Source organism: Pongo abelii, chromosome 7 (genome assembly GCF_028885655.2).
Source record: "Pongo abelii isolate AG06213 chromosome 7, NHGRI_mPonAbe1-v2.0_pri, whole genome shotgun sequence".
Classification (NCBI taxonomy): domain Eukaryota; kingdom Metazoa; phylum Chordata; class Mammalia; order Primates; family Hominidae; genus Pongo; species Pongo abelii.
In genome coordinates this window covers 76,104,140-76,131,279 of record NC_071992.2, presented here as the reverse complement: position 1 = coordinate 76,131,279, position 27,140 = coordinate 76,104,140, and the positions used below count along the sequence as shown (strand labels likewise).

The 27,140-nt window shown below is 43.2% G+C and overlaps 1 protein-coding gene across 2 annotated transcripts in view; it reads right to left on the bottom strand.

Annotated features, from left to right (window-relative positions):
• CLVS1 (clavesin 1) overlaps positions 1-27,140 on the bottom strand; it is a 437,253-nt gene that overhangs the window by 351,341 nt on the left and 58,772 nt on the right. For both annotated transcript variants that reach the window (XM_054560859.2, XM_054560860.2), the window contains one exon: positions 17,154-17,244. The gene's annotated coding sequence lies outside the window, so the exon portion shown is untranslated. The remainder of the gene's footprint in view (positions 1-17,153; positions 17,245-27,140) is intronic.

Sequence of the window (27,140 nt, the reverse complement as noted above, 5' to 3'; positions counted from 1 at the left end):
CTGTCACAGGAAAGATGGGCCCATCAGAGAGCTCCCTTGCTCTGGACACCACACTGGTATCAACTGTGCTTCTAAATCTCAAATTCCAAAGCTGCAAAAACCTGGAGAAACCTGTATCTTGTTAGCTCTCCATTGTTAATCTCTCAGCCAACTAAAAATGGCATCTATCCATCACATGCTACCGCGAAACCTCATCACGAGTAGCCTCTCACTGTATCAATGAGAGTGGGGAGGGGCAGGCAAGGGTAGGAGCCTGGTGTTGACTTTTTTCTATTGAGGCCATCTGGCCACCTGTTTAATATTGTTCTTTTGTACTGTGGATGTTGTCATTTAGGATTTTAACTGTCCTCCCATATGTCACCACAGATTTGATAAGCATGCCACCCACCTCCTCATCTGTGTTGTGATAAAAGCATCTCCCAGGCTGGGACAGAGAAAGAATATGAGTATTCAAGCAGTTACTGATCCAGCTAACAATATTATGAGACAGGAGACAGTCCACATAAGTGAGAAATATGCAAGACATCTTGCTGAAATTCTAGTATACCATATACATTCATTCAGGACTCAAAAAATAAAGAAAGGTTGTCAGTGTGACAGAACATCCTTAAGAACCAATGCTGAATTTGAGAGATCACTGCTCCTGACTTGGAGTACTCAAAAACTCCCATTTAAAACTATGTTCTAAACATGTGTTCTAAAATATTGCCTAAACTATATATAGGCTCACCAGTTCAGAATACACGGTTTTGATTTTTCTCATTTGAAAATTCTGTCTTTACTATAAGGCCCCTGGATCATGCTCCAAGACCCCTCAGGGGTTCCTGACAGTGTCATTGCAATTGAATATATAAGTTTTTTTTCTCACTTTCCTATGATACAACCCAGTTTGGCCAGAGACTTAAAAATGTGTAAACCATAACAGACTCGCTTTTATAAGCATTGATCCAATGTTGAGTTCCTTTTATGGTAGTCAATGCCACTATTTCCAATAAAATTCTTATCCCTGAGAAATATTTAAATGGAAAACAGGAATTAAGCAAGTTCCATTTGTTTTTGCCTTTTCCTATGTTACTTTTGTTTTTCATACTTTTTATTTGAGGATATGGAGACATTTTCAGAGCGTACAACAGAAAGTGATAGAAAAGAAACCCACACAAGAATTAAATAGAGTTACACCTATCTAGGACATTTTGAAAACTGGATTTCTAAATGCATAGGTGCCCAATATAACTACTATGCCCAGAAATGTCTTTATGGCTCAGATGACATTCTCTTTTACACCCGGGCTTTTTCAACTACTATGTATTCCCCTAGTTGATCTAAACTAGTTCCACAGTTGCAATATCCACCTCTCTTAACTTCCGAGAAATAGAACTGCCATCAAAACAACTGAAAAATCTCTCAGCTGTTCTATTTCATTGAGTGACGCTTCAAGCTGAGGTCTGGATATTTAAAGCCCTTGCTCATGACTAGGTCTTTCCCCAAGCCAGCTTGAGATTTGCACTGGAAACACGTCATTCCCTTCCTCCCTCAGGCTGAAGCATCAACAAGGACTTTCAATGCCCAGTCTGTTCACCTGCTGTGAAAAGCTCTCCATCTTATAAAGGGGACACCCCCAGTAGAAGGAGGTCCTATTTCAGCTGCTCTTTAGCAAGGGTTGCTATTGCCCTGACCTGCTCAATTTGGCCACCAGGAGAGTCACCTCACATGCGGGTTGAGCATACATACCTAGTTCAGATATGTCGCCAAAACAATACCTAAAGGGTGTCTTTAACTAAAGACTTTGTGAAGACCCCACCACCGTGTTGATGATATGAATTCACATCACACCATGCTGTGACATAAATGCTGTATACAAGTCACAGTGTGAACATTTATTTACATGTGTATGGATGCAGACAGATAGAGCAAACTACAGATAAAGTTAAGTGAGGCAGCTGGTGAAGCTCAGCCAGCATGGCTGGGGGCATCCCCAATCCAATAATGCTCCTCGCCATTTGTCCTGTTCTTCCTTGTTGATTCTGTGCCATGTATTATTAGGCCAAGAACTAATATCTTATCTGCTGAAATGTGATCCATCAGGAACAGTTTTTCTAATATGAATATTATTTTATTTCACCATGCTACATGGTTCCCTAAATGCCACTCACAAATCTGTGGTGCCACTGTAGGGAATGTGAGTCCTCTCTGATGAGAGGGCATTGCAGGATGTCTTCCATGGGCCTGGGCACAGATTTCATGGAGAGCACCCCCATTTCCAGGGGGATCCTCCCTCGTTACTCAGAGTCCTTTCTTGGGGATTGTGTCCTGCCTTCCACTATCAGTTGGAACCCCTTCCTCCTTTTCTATGGCAGCTAGAACCCCATTTAATCCTTACTAAATAGGGGTTAAACTTGGAATATCAGGTTCATAGGTTTATGCTAAGATACTTATTTCCTTGACTCAGAGTGACATACTTCCCTCTTTTAAAAAAGTGTATTTCACATGTGAATTCAGCTAATAACAAGCTGAAGTCCTGTGCATTTAATTTTTTTTTCCTATGAAGCCACATGCTGCAAGAAAAGTAAGATTTTGGAACTGATATTGATGGTGATGACAGCCTCCAGATACAAACAACCAAACAGGGCACTGCTGCCACTCACCATGAGAAACAAAGGAGGATGCATTTTCGGACTGCACAGCAATGCAATAGGTCTGAGAAACACGCTGGGGTAGAAGGAAACTGGTCTTAAATCTGAAGCCTTCCAGTAACCCACAGAAGAAACTTCCTCTGATTACTTAATCTTTCTGTGCCTCCGTTTCCTTACCCAGAACTGGGAATTTGTAACACTTACGTGACAGAATTATGATGAGATCAAATGCATGGAGAAGAGGCATGCTAGCGGCCACCTTGGATACTGTGAATGCCCCACAAAGAGACGACATCATAACTGCCCATATCCACTGATCACAATTGTTTCCAGCAGTTGTGGGTGCATGTGTGACTTGCCCGAGGGGAGGGGTTGGTAACTGAAAAGCCTGGAGACACTGCATAAATGTCTTCTTTTGAGAACAAAAGCCAAAATTGACAAATCGGATCTAATAAACTAAAAAACTTCTGCACAGCAGACACTGGAGACACTGAGGCAGCAGGAGGGGGAAGGACAGGCAAGATGCCCCCAAGGACCTGGCCTGGCTCCTCCTCCTCTTGTTTCATCTTCAAAGCTATCAGCTTAAACCTAGTTTTGAAATGTAAACAGTACAACGGGTCTTTGTACTTACCGTATTTGAAGAGTCACCTTTTATTCTTTCAGAAAACCAATCACACTCCAACCCCAACGTTTTTATTTCAGAGGATGTGTTGACGGCTGTTGTGATATCACGGTTCTTATCTGTTTACTTTAAAAAAATTTAAGAAGTGTCTGTTCATATCCTTCGCCCACTTTTTCATGGGGTTGTTTGTTTTTTCTTGTAAATTTGTTTAAGCTTCTTGTAGATTCTGGATATTAGCCCTTTGTCAGATGGATACATTGCAAAAATTTTCTCCCATTCTGTAGGTTGCCTTTTCACGCTGATAATAGTTTCTTTTGCTGTGCAGAAGCTTTTTAGTTTATTAGATTCCATTTGTCAATTTTGGCTTTTGTTCTCAAAAGAAGACATTTATGCCGCCAACAAACATATGGAAAAAAGCTCATTGGCCGGGTGCGGTGGCTCACACCGCACTTTGGGAGGCCAAGGTGTAATCCCAGCACTTTGGGAGGCCAAGGTGAAAGGATCGCCTGAAGTCAGGAGTTCGAGACCAGCCTGACCAACATAGTGAAACCCTGTCTCTACTAAAAATACCAAAAATTAGCTGGGTGTGGCAGCGGGCACCTGTAATCCCAGCTACTGGGGAGGCTGGGGCAGAAGAATCACCTGAACCCAGGAAGCGGAGGTTGCAGTGAGCTGAGATTGTGCCATTGCACTCCACCCTGGGCGACAAGAGCAAGACTCCGTCTCAAAAAATAAATAAATAAATAAAATTGCTAATCATTACTGGTCATTAGAGAAATGCAAATCAAAACCACAATGAGATACCGTCTTACGCCAGTTAGAATAGCGATAATTAAAATTCAGGAAACAACAGATGCTGAACAGGATGTGGAGATATAGGAATGCTCTTACACTGTTGGTGGGAGTGTAAATTAGTTCAACCATTGTGGAAGACAATGTGGCGATTCCTCAAGGATCTAGAGCCAGAAATACCATTTGACCCAGAAATCCCATTACTGGGTACATACCCAAAGGATTATAAATCATTCTACTATAAAGACACATGCACACATATGTTATTGCAGCACTATTCACAAAGTGAATAGCAAAGACTTGGAACCAACCCAAATGCCCATTAATGATAGACTGGATAAAGAAAATGTGGCACATTTACACCATGGAATACTATACAGCCATAAAAAAGGATGAGTTAATGTCCTTTGCAGGGACATGGATGAAGCTGGAAACCATCATTCTCAGCAAACTAACACAAGAACAGAAAACCAAACACTGCATGTTCTCACTCATAAAGTGGGAGTCAAACAATGAGAACAAATGGATACAGGGAGGGGAACATCACACACTGGGGCCTGTCAGGGGCGGGAGGTCTAGGAGGAGGATAGCGTTAGGAGAAATACCTAAGGTAGGTGATGGGTTGATGGGTGCAGCAAACCACCATGGGATGTGTATACCTATGTAACAAACCTGCATGTTCTGCACATGTATCCCAGAACTTAAAGTATATATATATATATATGTATATACATAAACAACAAAGCAAAGTTGAGAATGGATATTATCAATAGCTGAAGAGAAAACAATTTAACTCATCTAGTTTAGGTAATTCAAACAAGAATGCTATTAATTTGCTTCCTTCAATAGGATGTTTCATCTCTCCATCTTAATTTGCCTGGGTGGTTAATCTCATGTTTCTCATTTTAATATGAGAATATTATGTGTATATATATTATGTATATATAATATATACATATTATATATGTGAATTTAAATATGAGAATATTACGTATATATAATATATACATATTATATATAATATATTCATATTATATATAATATATTCATATTATATATAATATATTCATATTATATATATGAATTTAAATAAGAGCACAGCAAAGAAGATCCAGCATAGAGTAATATGTTGTAAAATAAAAATAATATTTTTAAAATTAGGTTCAGAATAGACAGTACACTCTGAGAGAGAAAATTCAGGGCAGGCTGCTCATAAAAGGATGAGACAGCAAAGACTGGCACTAGGGAAACTCTCTTTATGGGAGTCCTACATGATTATTCATAAGGGGGTGGGAATAGTAAGCATGTTCTGGGTGGTTCTCTGAGTGCACACACGCAGTAGCTGTACATGCTTGCTCATATGTCACAAGTCTCATTAGCATCTTAAATCTCCACCCAGGAGTGTGTTTTTTACTATTAGAATGAGCAGTTTGAGGACAGGTAAAATCATGCTTTCTACAGGGGAAATTCCCTGCTGAAGATAGCCTTGTTTGAATGAGCTGGACCACAGTACGAATCCTGGGCCTTATTGTGTTGACTGTAAGGTCACCACAGTTGCTGCACCACAAGGACAGGGTTACTTCCTTGACTCTACCTATCTGGCCTCAAGAGTATTTTTAAAAGTATATTTTATCCAAAATTAAGATTATGGTTTCTGATTTGTCTTGGTGGGTGTGGTGGGTTGTTTTCCCTTGTTTGTTTCTGTTTCAGGATTTCAATCTAATTTGAATCTAATTCGAATCTAAAGATTATGATCACATACAAAGCAAAGTTGAGAATGGATATTATCAATAGCTGAAGAGAAAACAATTTAACTCATCAAGTTTAGGTAATTCAAACAAGAATGCTATTAATTTCCTTCCTTCAATAGGAGGTTTCATCTCTCCATCTTAATTTGCTTGGGTGGTTAATCCTATATTTCTCATTTTAATAGCAAGTATGTCCATTCACAAGTGTCGAAGAGGTTTGAAAGCTGGGTTCACTTGCTCTATGAAAGTATCACCAGATCAGAACAACCAGAAAGGAGCAATCCCTCCTGGCATTACAGAAGGTGTGTATCTGTTTCCCCCTCCTCCCCTCTAATCTGAGCTGTACTCTCATAAATTAAAGTGGACAAGACAAGCATGAGAAGCCTGTTTTGCTCAGCTTCAGCGTCTCCCCAGAAGGCCAGGACTCAATGTAAGAGGAAGAAAGGCTACAAAAAAGAAAGGTGACATATTTGCCAAGCAGTCTGGTAGCCTCAACTTGATATGCTTTATCTGTGATGGCAAGAGGCAGGCATTGTTTCTTCCTTTCCCTTTTTTCCTAGTGATGCTTCTCAATCAGCCAGTGAGACTTAAGTGAGGCCCACTTACTCATGGCAAGGCCAACGTCCCGGTTGTATTAGTCCATTTTCACACCGCTATAAAGAACTACCTGAGACTGGGTAATTTATAAAGGAAAGAGGTTTAATTAACTCACAGTTCCACATGGCTGGGGAGGCCTCAGGAAACTTGCAATCATGGTGGAAGGCGAAGGGGAAGCAGGGCACATCTTACATGGCAGCAAGAAAGAGACAGATAGGGGATGTGCCACACTTGAAACCATTAGAGCTCATGAGAACTCACTCACTATCATGAGAACAGCATGGGGGAAACCACCCCCATGATCCAATCACCTCCCACCAAGTCACTCCCTCACATGTGGGATTACAATTTGACATGAGATGTGGGTGCAGACACAGAGCTAAACCATATCACTGGCTACTGTGAGAGTTACAAAGAGGGTCTGCACAAGTTTATAATCCAGAGGTGAGGCCTGTGCACAAGAAAAACTGTGCTGTATAAGAAACTTCTGAGAAAAACAGCGATGCCTAGCCAGAAGAAAAGATTAAGGGACGATGGACACCTACAAATCTGAAGTATTTCGGAAAACAGAATCAGGGCCAATAGAGCCCTGCTCAAAATAAAAGCAGACTCGCTAAGGCCATCATATGGTAGACGGGGCTGACTCTGGAACTATGTCACCAGCAGAGACTGGCCAACCACCTGTCCTGTGCTGGGAAGTGGAGGCAAGTATCAGACATATCAAAAATTATCAAATGAAATGTGGAATCAGGTGAGCAAAATCTTGTCCAATCCTGATATTCTGTACAAAAGTTAATTAAAATAAGTGAATAAGTGAAGTATTATTTGTGACTTGGGCTTCACAAAAGAGCCTTGTGAGAGTAAGTGGTACTCAACTCGTATAATACCTATTTTTATGTATTCATCTCCAGGAAAAGTGTAGCAGGGATGGAGAGAAAGAGAGAGAGAATTAATGTTCATTGTTGGCCTATAGGCCCATATGTAAAATATATATACATAAGCCAATATATTGGTCAATGGGGCCAGTATTCAACTTACAGATAAATATAGAAATAAATATGTGTGTGTATGCACATAACATACACACACACACAAGACACACATATATTCCATTTGCCAAATGCTGTAACTTTTCTTAAGTGAGTTTGTATACAACTGAGGTTATAAGGTAGGCTCCATTTGTCTGAATGTTTATTTTATGGCCTTTTGACCATGCAAAGTGGGAGAAGGACAAGAAAGAAAAGAAAAAGGAGGAGGAGAAGCAGGAAGAGGATGAGAAAAGGGAAGTTAATATGGAGGACCTAGAGGGCTGCAGGCATTTTATACACATTATTTTACTTTATATGTATTTGCATTCAAGGTGAGTCAGCCATTATTACACCCATTTAGATAAGTTCAGATGAGCTCAGATAAGTGAAATAATAAAATTAGTAAAAGGCAGAGCTGTGTTTCAGACCCAGTTACGTCTGATCACAAAATCTCTGCTCTTTTCTCACCACTCCCTTGGTAACAAGGAGAGAGGTGCCTGACTCAGTTAAGGTCCCACCACTGTAATATGTCACCACTGACACATGTTTGAACAACAGGAATTTTTTCCAAGAAATTTTAATTAAAAAAAAAATTACGGTGTCTCACGCCTGTAATCTCACTACTTTGGGAGATCGAGGCGGGCAGATCACGAGGTCAGGAGATCGAGACCATCCTGGCTAACACGGTGAAACCCCATCTCTACTAAAAATACAAAAAAAAAAAAAAAAATTTAGCCTGGCATGGTGGCGGGCGCCTTAGTCCCAGCTGCTCGGGAGGCTGAGGCAGGAGAATGGCATGAACCTGGGAGGCGGAGCTTGCAGTGAGCCGAGATCGCGCCACTGCACTCCAGCCTGGGCGACACAGAGAGACTCCGTCTCAAAAAAATAAAAACAAATAAAAAATAAAATAAAATAATAAAAAAGATTAAAGTACATATTCCTAAATATGCTTTGGGTTCTCTAACTAGTTACAAGCATTTCCTTTGCTGGTGCCGGGTAGGAATTTGACTCAACCAACCAAGTGTATCACTTCTAATAGGACGGAAGAAATGCTTCCCTCCACTCCAAATCTCTTAGCGGAGGTTAATGTATGGTCTTCATGATCATCAAATGAGACGGCTTTCATTTACACCAAGACCATGAGTGCGGGTGAAATTGGGGCTTTGAGGGTAACCATCCAGAGGAAACAATCAATACTATCTGTAAAGAAATAAAGCACGCTGGGGAACAGCAAAGATTCCGCTTTTGTAGCAGCAAGGAACCTTCGCCCAAGAATAAAATCATTAATGGGTCTGAAGGAAGGGGATCTCACGGTGACCGCCTCCTGCTAACCCAGCCCTCCCAGCTCGCTTGCTGCTCTCTTTCTGGTCTCCATGGAATGCGCCCTTCTAGAAGGACTTAACTTGGGCAGCTTGGGGTCCGTGGCGGAGACGCACCTCAGCTGCTTCCTGCAAGAGCTCCGCTGAGGGCCAGCTCAGACTCTGGAACGTGGCTCAGCCTCCACAGTGTGGAAGCAGGAAATGGAGACAAAAAGACTCCCTCCCTTCTGGCCAAATAGAGAGGATCCAGGACCAGGTGTAGCCTCGTGCTGCGCCCAGGAATCGCCCTCTCCCACGAGCGGGAGCCGGCAAGGAGAATGGCCGGGCCGCAGAGGTTCAACTGAGACCGTGAAGGACAAAGAAAACTCCAAACATACCCCCACCCCCAGCCCTCCTGATAAACAGAACCGACGTGGAAGCAGACCCCGGCCACGGAGGGGAAGCGCGATCCTGGAAGCCCTCTCTCGCGCCCTCCCGGTGCCTCCCCCTGAGGCAGGGCTGTCGCCTTCCACCTGGCCCCAGCAGGCTGGAAATACGCCTGCGCCCTCCCTTCTGCACTGGCCCTGGGTCCTTAGCCCCCGCCCGCGGCCTCCGCTTGGTCCCCTGACGCCCCTCCCGCTGCTGGCGGCGCCACCACTTTCTGCCCTGGGGAGGTCCCCGGCTCCTGCCGGCAGACAAAGCCATCTTAAAGCGCGGAGAAGGTGACATCGGCAGATAAGACGCTAATTGACAACTCATTTTCATTCTGCGGAACAGAATTGTTTCATTTTTCACTCCTATCACCTGCTCATTTTCGGCAGCCCACACCCGGCAGAAAGGGTTCCCGGGGGAGTCGTTTGAAAGGTTGGAGCCGCCACGGAGCTGGGGTCCTGCGGTTCCGCTGCCCCAGCTGCGCCTCGCGGGCGCTCCCTCGTTTGTGTCTCAATGCTGCCCTCTGCTGGCCGCCGGCGCTACCGGCGGCGCCTGGCGATGAGCCCCTCACTACCCGCGTGCGTTTTGAGGAGGGCAGAGCGCTGGGGCAGAGGCAGAGGTCAAGGGCGGCGTAGCAGAAACTCGCCTCCTTTGAGGGCATCCTGGAGAGGCAAGGATGTTCAGCTATCTTCCCGCAGCGCGGCTGCTTCTAGCAGTTCTCAAAGCTTCAGTGCAACAAGAGCAAGGAGAAGCCGTTGTCGCGGACGACTTTCCTCTCCTGCAAGAGATCTGGTTTGGAACAAAGATGTGTGTGAGGCAGAGATATTATATTTACAACCGGGAAAGAGCGAGCCAACACCTGGTAGTACAAAGGCCAGACCTGGGGTTAATGCAAGATTTCCAGCTTCAGGGTCCAAGGACAAACTACCCTTTCCCCATGAGATGTGACGCCCAGCTCTATGGGGCACTCCCAGAGATAACTCAGCCCTTCCTGGGAGCCTGCTGCTCTCCCCCTTCTCTGGCTCGGTCCATGATACCATTCTTCAGACCACTGCCAGCGCTGGACTCCTGGGGACCCACTGGACCCCTGTCCCCCCTCCCTCACCCCATGTTCATTCATTCCTGCTTCTGATCAACCTCCCTGCCCCCCATATCCCCTTCCCAAGCCCATCCTCCCCTCTGTACTAGAGGGAGCTACATTAAATGATTCAATTACAGTCAAACGCTTAAAACAGTGCCTGGCACGTGGTAAGCACTCAAGACATTTTAGCTAGAAATTTAGTTAAGTCTGATCAGCCACTCCCTGTCCATGCCCAATGGACACTTATAGGGGCTGCCCATTCATTGGATAAAATTAGCAGGCCACAGCCTAACTCAGCCTTATCTTCAAACATTCTCTCAAACTGTACAGAGGAACATTGTAATTTTCTGAGGTTCTCAGGAACACACCCTGTGTGTCTTATCTCTGTTGTTGGTAATACTGGCTCCTTAGCTAACAGGCCGTCTCCTGACCTCTTCACCTATTTAATTATCTTTTGAGACTCAAACCTTCCTGAAGGCATCCTCCCTTCCTGACGGGCACACTCTACCCATCTTGTTGACTTAGGCCTCCTCTTCTGCATTCCCCAAATACTCTATTCTTCATTATAACTTTCTGAGTCTGTCTACTCTCCAGGTCTGAGTTTCTTGACTTGCAGGACTGTCTCATTCATCTTTCCTTCCCCTGTAACCAGCACAGTACCTGGCTCCTGTACGTCAGACCCTCCACCTGTTCACTGCATGAATAAATGAATGGAGGCAGGAGAGAACGCATCCATGACAGGAGATCCCAGAAGCACCTATCAGCCCCAAGGTGCACCTTCTCCACACACCTGCCAGCGGGAGAGTCCTGTGGCTTAATCAGCTCCTTTGCAGACTGGAAAGTGCAAAGCAGTGAGCACCCGGGGGGCCTTGCCCTGTCAAGTTCAGCAGGATCATCAGTTTCTTTAATTAGATGGTAATGGCAACATCGAGCGTGGCTATGTTGGAAAGGGGAGGTTATTATTGGAGGAGGAAAGGAAAGTAATTCCGAAGACTTGAGGACATAGCAGAGAAACAGTCTGGCAAGAGTGTAAGACTTGAGACTTACACTCAATATGAAGACACTCGGCACTTGAGGAAAGGAGACTGGGGAAGCGTAATAGATGGCTTAGAGGAGAGGAAAATCAACTGAGTATGTGTTATGTATCAAGTGCTTCTTACATCCCTTCTACACCTCATGACAACTGAAGAAGACAAGTATTATCCCCATTTTCTAAATGGAAAAACAGGTGCTCAGATGGATTTGGTTCCATATCTAAGGTCACACAGCTACCAAGTGGAGTGTGGGAGGAGGGAGAGGATCAGGAAAAATAACTAATGGACACTAGACTTAACATTTGGGTGATGAAATAACCTGTACAACAAAACCCCATGACACAAGCTTACCTATGTAACAAACCTATGCACATGTAGTCCGGAAGTTAAAATAAATGTTAAGAAAACAAAGATTCAAACTCAGGCTCTGTGACTTCTAAGCCCATGTTTTCTCCCTCCATGAATGTTTACTCTGCTGTAAGAAGTAAAGCAAAAGTACCTGGCACCAGCAGGTACTCACCTCCTACCTCTGGGGAAAGTGATTCAGACTTTCCCAAGGTCATTTCACCCTCCATCTTAACTGGGAGTCCTGGTGGATTTCTGTGTCTCTGAAATGCACCCCATTAAATGTCTTCTATAATGCAGCATGCTACATAGCTCTTAGCCCAGTCAAGCCCTAGATTGAAGAGCTTCATTTCCCATTTTATATAGAAGAGCTTCATTTCCTATTTTATATAGAAGACACCCGCTTTCGTACACCCCGTTGTACTTGGAGAAGTGGGATGCTTCCTCACTGATCATTCTTTTCCATGACACCACACTTCGTCAGGAGCCAGTGGGATTATACAGCTGTGACTAAAGAGATCTAAATCAATCATCACAATTTCCAGAAAAGAAACCAGAACTCACAAATCACTGCGCTTTGTTTTCTTAACATTTATTTTAACTTCCGGACTACATGTGCATAGGTTTGTTACATAGGTAAGCTTGTGTCATGGGGTTTTGTTGTACAGATTATTTCATCACCCAAATGTTAAGTCTAGTGTCCATTAGTTATTTTTCCTGATCCTCTCCCTCCTCCCACACTCCACCCTCCAAAAGGCCCCAGTGTGTGTTGTTCCCTTCTATGTGTCCATGTGTATTCTCATCATTTAGCTCCCACATATAAGTGAGAACATGTGATATTTTGTTTTCTGTTCCTGCATTAGTTTGCTAAGGATAATGGCCTCCAGCTCCATCCATGTCCCTACAAAGGACATGATCTCATTCTTTTTTATGGCTGCATAATATTCTGTGGTGTATATGTACCACATTTTCTTTATCCAGTCTATCATTGATGGGCATTTAGGTTGATGCCGTGTCTTTGCAATTGAAAAATCACTGCACTTTGATGTTTCAGGAAAACCCAAACCCGTGTTTCAACTTCTATCACAAAATCATGGTGTTGCAGTGAGGCTGTGAACCAAGTGTTTAAAGGTAAGAATTTGAGTGTGTCAGTTTCAGCAGGGAAATCACATCTCCAGCCTCCCTTGACCTCAAGATCCACTGAATTCCACGTGCATCCAATATGACCCTCCAGTGATACTCTTCCCTGCAACAGTTAGAAACTGCAGTCCAGGAACAATGGTTCTCAAACCTTAGTGTACATCACAGTCATTAACGGCCTATTAAAAATAGACTGTAGGCTTCCACAGTCGCCAGAATTTCTCATCCAGCAAGTCTGGAGAAATCTGAGACTTTGGATTTCTAACCAATTCCCAAGTGATGCTGATGTGGCTTGTGCCAGGTCCATGCTTCCAGAGCGGCTGCTCTAGAGCAGTCATCACCACAGAGAGTCAGCCAGAGAGCCCGAGAGGGCACAGGCCCAGCGGGGAGCCCTCTCTGAATATCCTACGGGCTTCATCTTTTAACATGTGGTAGTCACCAAGGCGAATGCATCTCTACTAGAGGCTCTTTTCTTTTGTGAGGTGCATTTTTAGCACACCATCTTCAAGCTTCTACTCACCGATTCTGCATGGCAAAAGATGCTAAAGGCCCCCAGATCAGATAGGATTCATATGGCTCAAGTAACAGAAAGCCAGGCTTCAACTGACTTCAGAAAAATAAAAACAAAAATATTGGTTCCAGAAGTGAGGTGTCCAGTCTTGGCTTCAGCAGGGCTCACATGATGTCACCTGACCTGATTTCTTCTTCTCAATCTCTCCTTTCTCTTGCTCTTATTCCTACTCTCTCTCCTCTCTCCCTTACTCCATCATCAAACCTTCTTCACTTGGGTGTAAAGATGGTCACGGAAGCCACAGGCCTGGAAAAACCCTACATTAAAATCATCCCAGCACAGTCTCATGGCTGCTCATTGCTTCTCATTGACGCACATGGAATCAAGTGCTCAGCCCTGAACCAACTCCTACAGGCGGGAAAAAGCAATGCTGTGGATAGGCCTAAATCAAATGCTCCACTCTTGTTCCCCAGACAAGTCACAGGGGCTTGGAAGGGGACGAGGGTGCTAACAACAGGTCTTGCCAAGCCACCATGCGTAGTCGCCAAGTCTGAAGGCTGCCTTTCAGCCCAGATCTCTCCTGGCTGCCATATAGCATTTTCCTCTCTTCTGCTTGGAACTCTTTTCTCTTTTTGGCTTTCTAGATCGGATACTTTCCTTGAACTGTTCCTGTTTCCATCTCCTTTTTAGGATTTTCTTCTTGTGCCACTCAAAGCCTTGTGTGTGCCATGGATTTTTCCTTATGCCTCATCTCAGTCATGCCTTTTCCATGAGCTGTACCATCCATTCTCTTGCTCTTCAATACCACCCTAAATCTGTGAATTCCCAAGTCTGTATCCCTATCTGTGGTCAGCAGGATAAAACTACCCACCCACCCCCCCGCCCCGCCCCGCCAGCAAAGATGTCTATGTCCTAATTTCCAGAACTTGTAATTGAGTTGTGTTACATAGCAGAGGGGAATTAAGGTTGCTAATGAAATTAAGGCTGTGCATCAACTGGCCTGAGATGGAGAGATTTCCCTGGATTACCTGGGTGGGCTCAGTGTAACCACAAGGGTCCTTAAATGTGGAAAAGGAGGCAGAAGAGTGATGTCAGAGTCACTGTGATGTGAGGAAGACTCAATCCTCATTTCTGGCTTTAAAGATGGAGAAGGAGCTGCAAACAGGAATTCAGGCAGCCTCTGGAACTGCAAAAAGGCAAGAGAATGGATTCTCCCCTAGAGCCTCCAGAAAGGCCCTGCTGACTCCCTGTTCCTATGTTCCAATGCAACTTTATAAACACTGACATTTGGATTTCATAAAATTATTACATGTCATGAGATATTCTTTCGATTTGTTTTTTAACATTTAGAATTTTAAAAATTATTCTTAGCTCACTGGCCAAACAAAAACAGGTGACGGGTCAGATCTGGCCATTACGCACAGGCCTGCTGACCCCACCCTAGAGCCACACTCAGCAAGGCCAGATGCTCAGGCTTTGAGGCGCAACTGGCAATTGGGCCCCACTGAGGCACTGGAGGGTGGGGGTCTTCCATCTCATCCTCTGTCCTAAGCATGTGCTGAGCAGAGTGGAGTGATCAACACTTTTTAAACTGTCTGTTTCTTTCTCTGTGTCTCTCTGTTTGCTGACTGTGTGTCCTTAAATTTGAGTAAATGAATTATGTGAATGATAGGGGGCTCCACTATACACCCAACTGCCTGCTGGACATCTCCACCTGAACATCTCATAAACATCTCAAATGCATTGGGTCTAAAACTAACTCCATTGAGGTCATTCTCTCTGTCTTTTTCCTCCCCACCTCTCATACCCAACCACTCTCAATCAAAAACAAAGAACCTTTTCCTATACACCTTAACCTGGTTGTTAGCACCACAATTCACTCTGTCACCCAATTTGGAGCTCTAGAGCTATATTTCCCTTTTCCCCATCATATTTCCCAGGAACCGTGAGATCCTGTTGTGTCCACCTCTTGAGTATATCACAGAAGTGCCCTTGAACTACCCCAGGGCCAGTGCCTTCATCCCAGGCTTCATCACCAAGACTCTTCAGCACAATGGCCTCCTAAAACTGACCTTGCAAATCCCAATCTTTCCCCTTCCCAATCCTTCCGATGTATTTTGGCAGTGTAGCATCCTCCAGCAGAGATACACAACTACGGCTGCCTTGCTGTCCAATCTGAAGCCCCTCAAGGTGCCGTTTCATTCACAGGATGACTTCTCAGCTCCTCAATGTGACACAAAAGATCTTTTGGTCTGGCCCCTACCTGACTGCCAGCTGCCACTGCTCCCAGCTCACCCCCATAAACAGCCCTAAGGACCTACTTGCAACTTCCATGTGTTATTCCACACAGCCATGCCTTTGTTATGCCACGGCTTCTTCCTGGACTTCCACATCCCTTTGTCATCTTGGCTACTCTATACCCACACTTCAAGGCCCCACTCAGCCATCATATCTCCTGGGGAGATTTCCCTGCCCTGCCTCCTCTACCCTCCTGTGCAGAATTGATGACCACCTCGTCTGTGCCCCCTTCCTATCTTTTACAGCTGTCTATTGTGGCCATGTGTTGAACTCCATTGACATTGTTTGCTTTCCCGTCTGCCTTCCCTGCAGGCTAACTCCTTGAGGGCAATGTCCCCTGGTGTCCCCTACCAGGCAGAGCATCTGGCCCTTGGTTGATGCCTCTCAGATGCATTTCCAGACTTTGCAGTGGAAGCATGCTGGTTGCTATAGGACTCAGGTGCTGGAAGATAGTATTGCTCCAGTTCAGAATCTGACTGCTTTTCGTCATGAAAAGATTAGTGCCGCTCAGGCCTCCAGGCCAGATCCTGTGAGGCCCACCCCACAAAAGCTTCCTCCCACACCTGGCACAGAGCAGCAATGATGGTGCCTCATCCCTGTTAGGGGAAACCAAATGCCCTGCTCCACTAATGGCAGGCTGTGTGAATCCTAAGCCACCCCTGTGGTGTTGCTTTACTTATGGGAGTCAGGCATTGTGTCCCAGCAGCAACATTGGGGAACTTTCCCCACTTCATCACTCCGCAGCTCATTGTGCCCTGCACCCCGCTTTTAGAACATCTGAAGCTTCACGCGGAAGCCTCATCACTACGGAATCCCAGGAGACATGTTGTTCTCTAGTAAAACCCAACAAATAGCCCTGAACTGTGCCACACAGAAGGGGAAATGCCATCAGATGCTGACATCTGTGATGGAAAGAAGGACACAAGACAGGGATTCTCTTTTCTCTTTTAGAAACTGCTTCTTGGGGGCAGGTATCTGACAGACCCGGAAGCCTGCCCCATTCAGCCAGTCTCTTCATTCAGCCACCCTCGAACATCCTGCCCAAAGCCTCAGCCCGCATTGTCCCCAGGACTGTGTCTCTCCAGCCCCGGGTGCTTTCTGGAAAAGTCTTTCCCACCAGGCCTGGCATGCACAGCTCCTGTGCCTCCTCATCCCCAGGATTCCCCTGTCGCAACCCCAGCATCGGTTTTCACCGCCAGCAGCTGATCCCAGCTCAGCCTGCGGGCTCCCTCCCAAAGAGACCTTAGGCAACAAGACTCAGTCAGTTTAGGGTTGAGCTTAAAGTCAAGGAATCACAGAGCCCTTGGTGCGAGCTCATCGAGCAGGTGCTATTGGCATTTTGTGAGAGGTACAAGCCTTTAAGACTTTTATGTGTGAGTGTCCACTTACCGTGGCTCACTTGGCACCCCTGATGGCCTCCCAGGAAGTGCCAGAGGCACCCCACCCAGTCGTTGTGGCAATCAGATGGCCCCTTCCCACACCCACAGGTCTCCTGGGTGTTAGGGGAAGAGCCCCCATTAAGAGCCACCTTCAGGAAATCCCCGAGCACTGAAGTTTATGCAGTTTTCAAAAACACCAGGTCATAATTACTCACCTTTTTCCTGGCTGATAAAAAGTCTGGTCCACGATGAAAATAAATTCCCAGAGCCTTCATTCTCCTCATCTTCCATTCCCTTGATTAGGCCCTTTAATTAAAAAGGAAAAAAAAAGTCTGGATTTTAAAAAACAGCACTCACTTAAATCTTGTTATTTGAGTAGCGATGGTTAAAGAAAAAAAAAAATCTGGCCCCTAGAAAAGGAAGTTCTTTGCATTAAGTAAATGCCCTTTGCTAAGCAACAAACTTCTCTGCCAGCAACAAAGTTTTGGGGGTCATGTTTTCCTGTGTAATAACCAAGAACAACTTCTCCCAGTTCCCTTTTCTTCCCTACCTTCCAGCCAAAGTCCCGTCCTTCCTCACCTTTCAGTGAGTCACACTCCCACTACACAGATGGAAACGCTCAAACACAATGTACTCCCAGCCCAATATTGTCCCTCAGCCCCAAGCAGTTCATATAATTTGTAAATTGACTCCGCAAACTCTTCATATATGTGCATTAATTTTCACCTGCATAACCACTGCATAATTCGTGCCTTCATCACCTTACATCTGACCCACTCCAGTCATCTTTTCTCTGTCTTGAATCCATTCTCCTCATTCCTAAAATGCATATGTGCTCAGGGCAGACATGTTTTGTCTCAAAATCCTGTGTAAATCCACGGTTGCAGTGATAATGTCCTACCCAGGGCATAGGGAAGAGTCTCCCTAGGGGAGAATGTTGGCTGGTAAGAGGCTCACATTAGGGTGGTGACTAGCCACTGAGGCTCAGGCACATGATCCTCATGTAGAACTACCTCCAGATATGCAGATGGGCACATAGAAAAATAACCTCGAAGTAGAAGAGAGCCCGTGACATCCATGTCTAAAATGGGGGCCCAAACAAAATACTCCTCTAAAATCCTGCCTCACTGTATGAATGATTAGTGATATTTTTATGAGTTGATGAGTCTGGAATTTTAGAACTATCTTAGGCCTCTGCACTGGCATCAATTTTGTAGTGAAAGAAAGGGGTCCAGGGAAGCCCTAAGGAGCCTCTGGCAGCAATCTTCCAGCTTTCTGAGCCCACCCAGTGTTTTTTCCACCAACAGTGGAGAGGTGTGGGGTTACTATCACCTGTACATTTCAAACATGTGACTGGAAGCCTCTTAATACTCTTCAGGAAACATTTGCCTTCTGCCACCAAATCAGTCAATTATTTGAATATACGCCTTTTAACTAAATTATATGTAGAAACAGAACAAAACAAAGCAAAACAAATGTTATACTAATTATATTTTAGAAACATATTTTCTCACCCAAGATACCAAGTTATAATTCATTCTGTTGGCTTCTAATCTGTCTGGCTTAAAAGCTCTTTTGATTGATGACAGATAGGTGAACTAATTCATTATATATCCATTCATTCATTTTGTCTCTTTATTAACTGTCTATAAAATGCTTGGCATGAATTGGGTCAATGTGGTATGCACAAGGGCTCAATACTGCTCAGGAGATATCACTGAATATATTGACCTGTGGTGGAACTTTACAGTAGATGTGTGCTTTTTAACTCCTTTTTTAAAATTATTTTTATTTTTATTTATTTTTTATTTTTATTTTTTTGGAGACAGAGTGAGACTCTGTCTCCCATGCTAGAGTGCAGTGGCATGATTTCAGCTCGCTGCAGCCTCCACCTCCCAGGCTCAAGCAATTCTCCTGCCTCAGCCTCCCAAGTAGCTGGGACTACAGGCACATGCTGTCACACCTGGCTAATTTTTGTATTTTTAGTAGAGACGGGGTTTCACCATGTTAGCCAGGCTAGTGTCAAACTCCTGGCCTCAAGTGATCCACCTTCCTCGGCCTCCCAAAGTGCTGGGATTACAGGCATGAGCCACCACACCTGGCCTTAACTCTTGAATCAATTGATCAATCAATTGATTAATCAGAATTACAGAAACAAGGCATGCCTTTAGATTCAAATCTAAAGAATATATTAACACTGTCTTAGAGAGGTGTGCTGCTTTTAAAATATGTCTGCAAATTCTTTGACACTGATGTCACTGAGAGGTAAAGTTAACCTCCAAGGTGATGGTACTAAGAGATGGGGCCATTGAAAAGTAGCCAGATCACAGGGCAAAGCCTTCGCTGATGGGATTAGTGCCCTCATAAAAGAGGCCCCAGGGAGCTTGGTCTTCCCCTACACCATGCAAGGACACAGCAAGAAGACACCATCTATAAACCAGAAAGTGGCCTTATTGGACACAGAATCTGCCAATTCCTTGATCTTGGACTTCCCAGCCTCTAGAAATTAAAAAAATAAATAAATCTCTTGTTTATAAGCTATCTAGACTATAGCAGTTAGTTATAGCAGCCCAAATGGACTAAGAAAGATACTCCTACATGTTTACATTTTGAAAAAAGACAGATTTAAAGGAAGAAGCAGTAAATGCAGGTTTAGCCCATGTGGAAGCCTCACCATCCCTCTGGTAGCACTATACAGAGAACCAGGAGCTCTACTTCATAGCTGCACAGCAGGTGCCCAAATCAGTGTACTGTAATCACTACGCACCCTAAGCAGACAAACTTCACTCAACCACAGGAAAAGCTTCCACTCTGCCTTTCTTTCTCCAAAACAGATAATGTGATAAATTGCTGTTAAATTATCTAGCAACAGCAACCACGAGTTACTCTCCACATAGTTCCATTTAGCTACAGAAAATTCTATCTCTTTTGTGTACCTGTGGTGTACCTTGCAACAATGAATCAGCTGAGGGTTGATGTTCTAAGGAAACCTGATGTGCTTCTGAAATGAGATCTTCTCATTGTGGAAATAAGAGTCGGTGAACACCATGCTGGAACAGTATCAAATGCAATAAAAAAGAAATCACTTACTAAAGCATTAAGAATTCCAATAACAGGAGAGAAACACTATGCAGTAGGGGGAACAGTGGAATCACTCTAAAGAGTAAGAAAAGAAACTCTAAGACTGTAAGTTTATCTTCTATTCCCAAAACAAACTGAGATCAGATCCACTCTTTTGACAGTAAGAAAACAGGTAGATGGAGCGACTTGATATAAGAAGTGTCTAAGTCAGCAACACAGTTTTCAGGGGGCTGGGTTGAGAGTGAAAAGCAAGAGACATACTGCAAAAATGCAAAGGCATCTTCATATGGAGAGGTACCTTCACGTACTGAACGTCAAACCTGACCCAAGCGTTGAACCAGGCTGAGAAGCACCAGGGTAGGATGAAAGAGCACAGGGACTGAGGCCACACTTGGTGGCCACCTGTGTCCTGCTCTCCTCTGGACCCTAGATTTCATGCCATGTTACATGACTTATCAAATCAGGGCTTCTCATTGCAGGAGCTTGCAGTAAGATAAAACAATTGTTAGAAAGAAAAAGATATAAAGAAAGGAACCCTACACATGGAGAAAAAAATTGCAGAAAAAGCATAGATGATGAAGATCAACTGAATAGACCCATCTGTGGCCAGTTCTGACTGTCAAAGAGTCCAATATATTTGAAAGCATCCAAATGATGATGAAAAGTAAAACATAACCCACATGACTGGAGCAATTTAGGCCTTACCCCTCCTTGCTGCAGGGACTTCCTGGAAACAAGTGAGAGCACAGTAACTTTCAGATTGGATGTACTTATGCATAAATCTTGGTATCATGACTGGAAAATAGCTTTAGAGATATTAGATTTACATGGTCACATACAGAAAGAACTCAAAAAATCAGATATTTGGCCATGCTGACATCAAAAATCATGTTTAAAAAATAGTAAACTCAATCAACTGAACACTCCATGGCAGCTGGTTAATGAGTTTTCAAAATAACCATTTTTACCCACTATGGTTGCTTTCAACATCATCTCTGTGTTTTTAAAATCCATCCAACAAGCATTGCCTTTTAGCCCTGTTGGCAGTCACCTGAAGAACAGGTGTCTCTCATCTTAACTACTAATTGGAATGGTTCTCCAATAATGAGAGTTAATTCTGTAAAATAGAATACTAGTAGTATTTGGCTTACATGGTTTATAGATAGACTGTGTATCTAGAAAAAAGAATGAGGAGAGGGAATATCTGTCTAGACTTTGCAAGGGTGCTGTTTGAAAATGAATATCCAACTGGAATGTGTGATGAAAGAAAAATATATATATATTCAAAGATATATCTCATCAGTTAATCAATTCAGCTCAAAATACTTAGTGTGCTACCAAATATCTGTACAATACTTCATAAGAAATCAGGCATATTCCAGTTAAAAATGTACTGTACATATAAAATTATGTTGTTTTTCCCCACTGTATAGGTACCTTTTTTCTGAGGCTTAAAAAAATGCTTGAGGCTGGGCACCAGTGGCTCATGTCTGTAATCCCAGCACTTTGGGAGGCCAAGGCAGATGGATTACCTGAGGTCAGGAATTCATAGACCAGCCTGACCAACATGGTGAAACCTCGTCTCTACTAAAAATACAAAATTAGCCCAGAATGGTGGCGCACACATGTAATCCCACCTACTCTACTCGGGAGGCTGAGGCAGAAGAATGGCTTCAACCCAGAAGAAAGAGGTTTCAGGGAGCTGAGATCACGCCATTGCACTCCGGCCTGGGCAACAAGTGTGAAATTCCATCTCAAAAAAAAAAAGCTTGATCTCAGCCGAAGGCCAAGAAGCAATTCTGAGGCTTAATTCAAAGTTGATTCCATATCTTCTTAAAAACTAAGAATGACAACTCTGATTGCTAAAGCTTTATGTTTACCCAGCACAGTTACTAACTCACGCTTTTTGGTTCCTTTGGAAAATTCCTATACTGTGGGAAAGTCACTGTGCCCCTTCCAAGATCATGAGCAGCCCCATCTCACACTGCAGGAAGGTTCCAGGCCAATTGAGGAACATCAGAAACACAGAAATTGGTTGACAATGGACATTTGACTCAAGCTGGGTTAGAGTCTTCTGTGCTACTTAAGGGAATACCATTTTTTCTCTTTTTGGATCATGTCAACTCAAGGCTTGTCAGCAATGTAGAGAAAGGTTGTGTAAAGCAGGAGAGAATAAGTCCAACATGCAAACAAAAGACACAGAAACAAGCTGAGCTGAGAAATGAGAGGAAGGAAAGTGAACATGACAACACTGTTTGAACACTTGGATTCAGCTGTGCAAAGAAGAGAAATTTTCCCAGACTTTAAATACAATGAGTCAACAAATCCTTGGTGCTTAAGGTAGTTTGAGTTGGGTTTCTGCCTCTTACAATGCAAAGAACCCTGATTAATATAACTTGCCTTGTTATTTTACTTTAAAGTTTTTTAATATTATCAGTTCTGTTGGATACAAAACTATACAATTTATAAGCCCAATTTTGTGAAACAATAATGTATATACTAAATCTAGTTATAACAATAGCAAGCATTTATTGACCATTTACTATATGCCAGGCAAGATTCTAACCCAGGCAATGGAACCCCAGACCCTGATGGTTAACCACTAAACCCAGTTGCCTTCCACTTTCTTTGATTTGGTAGCAGAAGCACTCAGTACATGTCTGCTTTCTCCACAGTGCAGTGGCACCCACAATTGTGGCTGGTATGGGAGATGGGGTGAGAGCTGGGTGGGAGGACAGGTCAGGCCATGAGGTAGCTGGACCGAGAGTCAGACAGTGTGTGTGTGCATGCATGTGTGTGCGTGCATATGTGTGTAAAGAGAAGAGAGAAGTGAGAATGTGCTATAGTATTCCTAAGAGTGGCAGGGCATACCTCCAGAAGGCCCACAGTGGGGCTGTAAGTAGAGCTTAGAGAGCCTAGAGTCAAAGGGGTGACTTCCATTTCTTTGTATATTTATCATGCATTTGTCATTCTTCCACAATCAACTATATTACACTTGGAATCAGAAAAAAAAAAAGTCCTTGAAAAAGGCTTTATTCCATTTATCAAACCAACTAGGCTGTTTTCCATTAATTGTTGTTTTAATATTAATTAAGAGCATTTATATAATATTGAAAAATCAAACTAAAATATATTATGTGTCATTGTATTTCATTTTGTGTGTCTCATAGCTATGCCGTCCTATTAATCTCTCTGGTATATTTGCATATGTCTTTTTAAAATTCCCTCATAGAAAACCTTTCTGTGTACTAAGTGGGAACTTGCTCTGACCCTGAAATAAAACAGTGGAATTCTTTAGATTAGAAAATCCCTTTGGACTGAATTTAAACAATAGTTGAAAGTTTGTTGCCTGGCTGTTTATTTTAAATCCCCCAAGTATGAGAGTCCATTTGCGTCTATTGTGGGACCCACTGTTCCTTTGATCTTGGGTTTTAAAGGTGTTGGGAATCACCAATGTCTTTTTCAGTCAGTTTGAACTAAGTGAGAAAAGAAATATTATCTGGAAGAGAAAGACCAAAATGAGGAACTGAACTTATGTCTTTTTTTAGTTTTTGTTTTAGTTTTGAGTAACCCCTTATGGGTAAAGCTGCTTTGTTCAGCTCTCTGCACCCAACCCCCTACAACCTGTCCTGCTCTCCCACAGAGCCTTCCCCCTGACCCCAAAACCATCCATAGCTATGGGCACTGCTGCGCCGTGGAGGATGCAAACAAATACTTGGTGCTTCTGCAACCAAAGCGAGGAAAGGGGAAGGCTGCATGGTTTAGTGGTTAAACAAGAGGGTTCTGGGGTTCTAATGCCGGGGGTAGAACCTTGAGATTGTCATTTTGAGTGTAACCTTGAGCAAAGTGTTTCATCTCAGAAGGCCTCAATTTCCTTATCAATTTAGAGATAATAAGAGTAACTACCAAAGAGGTGAACTGGAGAGACGGGATGAAATGTCTCTCAAGCGCTCAGCCCAGTACCCAGCCCATAGGAAATGCTCATGATTGTTGGCTACCGTTATGAGCCAAGTGCTTTTACAAACATGTCTCACTCACCTCTCTCACCTGTGCTGATGTTTCCCACTCCTCTCACCCCCAAGTAGACCTGATCACACCATCCCACCCTCACTGGCACATGAGGCACTGATCACACTTCAGGACGTTTATGGCATGTACGTGGTTGTCTCTCCATTACAGCGAAACCCATGACAGCAAGGACTAGGTCTGATTTGTCTTTGTCTTTCTGCACCCAATGCCCCACATCTAGGAGACATTCACAATTTTTAAAGGAATGAGTGGATGGATGCACTGCCATCTCCCAGATGAGGAGTTTGAGGCTCATCAGCCATAAGTGACTTCTGCAAGATTACAAGCCTGTAAGTACCAAAGTCTGGGGCATTCATTAAAGGGTCTAAAGGAACAACAATAATACATTGTGATTTAGTAAATAGTCAAGAAAATAGATCAGATCAACTAGAGAGGGGACAAGACACAGGAGCTATTAAAAATAAAAAAAAAAAAAGTTGATCAACATAAGACAATAGCGTGCTCTGTTTCTAAGAAATGACGGCCTTGCCTGGACAGGTATGAACCACCTTTAAAACAAAGAAATGCAATCAAGTCCAGTCAAACAAGTTGACCACTTTGGAAACTATTCATCTTGTTCAGTAACAAATCCTGGAATATCATATGAAGTAGTTTGCTTATTTTTTTCAGACCTCCTAAGTGTCATTGTTTGGTTATATATATTCCTTGCTTTAATTCGACTCGTGGTTTTAAAACTCAACCACACTGGATTTTGTAGTGTTGTTCTTTTGCAAGGGTTTGAACATGAAGTATAACCACACAGGAACAGTGATCTGCTCATTTCCAAAACCATGGATAATTTACTAAAGTTTCAGCAACTTTTAAAATGATTGATTTTCATCCATTTCTTTTTTTTAAGATAGATAAATTTTGCTTTGAAAGTAAGAGTCTTTTTGTCTCTGTGCCTTTGTTGCGCAAGAACAAAACATTTTAAACCCTTCTTTAAGAATCAAACTGAAGTCCTGTCTTGCTTCTATTTATGTTTGGTACTAAAAGAAAGGAAAGAAGCAATAGCATCCTCCTCGCCATGCTCCAACTCTCTTTTTTGTCTGCTTTGATGATCAGGCTGTAGCAAAGAAAATGCTGGACTGCAGAGTAAACACAGGGTTTGAAGCCCAGTGGAAGCCAACGCCAGCCTGGCTGAGTGAGCAGGGGTCACCTCCATTGCACAAGGCCATTCCTCCACAGGCTTTAGTCCATGCACACCGACTGACCTGAAATGTACAAAACTCCACAAAAGAATGACCCAAATCAGCATAGCATACATTGGTGAGTCCCTCCCCAATTTTTTGGAGCAAAGTTTCCTACTAAGTTAATAATGAAGAAAAAAATATTTATAGTTATTTTGAAACCTTGGGGAAAAAATTAGGATTTTAAAATTTTCTCCAAAACATTCTTGATTAAAAGGAAAATTTGGAGAACAATTTGAACTATGTTTACCACATATAATTTTTAGCTTAGTAGCATACAAATGTATTTATAACTTCTTTTTTCCCCCAGGTCATAAAATGTCACAGTGATTTTTACTGTAAATCAGGAAAGAGTGACTTAAAATAGCCACAACATTACTGATTGAATTGACTTATAAATGTTGTGTTGTTTTCTAGAAAGGGAGATATAAACTATGAGACTTTTATTTTTTATTTATTTATTTATTTTTTTTGAGACAGAGTTTCACTCTTGTTTCCCAGGCTGGAGTGCAATGGCGTGATCTGGGCTCAGGGCAACCTCCGCCTCCCGAGTTCAAGTGATTCTCCTGCCTCAGCCTCCTGAGTAGCTAGGATTCCAGGCATGCACCACCATGCCCGGCTAATTTTGTATCTTTAGTAGAGATGGGTTTTCTCCATGTTGGTCAGGCTGGTCTTGAACTCCCGACCTCAGGTGATCCACCTGCCTCGGCCTCCCAAAGTGCTGGGATTACAGGTGTGAGCCACCGTGCCTGGCCACTATGAGACTTTTTAAAGCAGTAGATATCTCTTTTGTTTTTACCAGTTTATAAAAAGCATGCAGAAACATGAAAACTGAAGAAACCACGAACATTAAGAGTGAATGCAGAAAATCACATTTTCTGTACTTGAGGCCATCAGAGTTGAGTGTCCTTTTTCAGCAAAGGAGCCAGAGAGCTGGGAAAGGATTGAAGCTGGTCAAAAGCACCTTGGTCTTTTGGTATTATCCACACCTGTTTCTTTTCTGAACTAACCCCTGGGCAGTTGCAGCCTCCTCTGGTGTTAATGCTTTATCACTTTCACAATGCTCTAAAAACTCAAATGATTAACTTCACACTTTTATGTAGTCTTTCACTTCTTGCTTGCTGTTTTCTTGTGTGTGTGTGTGTTTTTTTTTTTTTCTTAATATAGGCTGATGTCGTTCACACGTTGTAGGACATTGATAAATAGGATTCAGCATAAAATAAGATGAGCCAAAGGCTGAGATTGCAAAGGCTTGCCACTAGGTCACCAGAAAGATGTGTTTGACAGATTTCCTGGCAATCTATATCCCTGGCCCAAGTACCTGGAAATAATCTGAATTTTGCAACAATTGTAAGGATCCTGAGTATGAAGCTTGAATTATTTACTATCCTGCTCAGCAATAACATTATTTATGTAGTTACTACCGTGTCCTGCATCCAAAACGTTTATGGTTGCAGAAGCATATGACAAAACTGTACCAGTATCTGTATTATAGTCTTTCTTTCTTCTTATCTTGCTCTGTACTTACAAGCAGAGGCAGCTTGAGAGTAACTAAATCAGCTGCTTTTACCTGGGTCATTTCTGTAAGTCGTGTCTACCAACAGATCCAGCTATTGCTGAAGAAAGTGGCTTTAGATCCTTCTGGGGGTTTTATAGTTAAATCCAGAAGAAATGTTCACCAAATCCAGTGGTGGTGGTGTTTAATCTGCAGGTATTGTAATGCACCAATGGCTTCTAATTCTTTACCTCCCACTGTGTTGAGTCCTCCTGTTGTATTTCAGGGTCTTTATTCTGCTGGCATTCTTTTTTTCTCGAAGGAAACACTTCCAATATGAATAGTTTTCACACATTCATGCAGCTTTT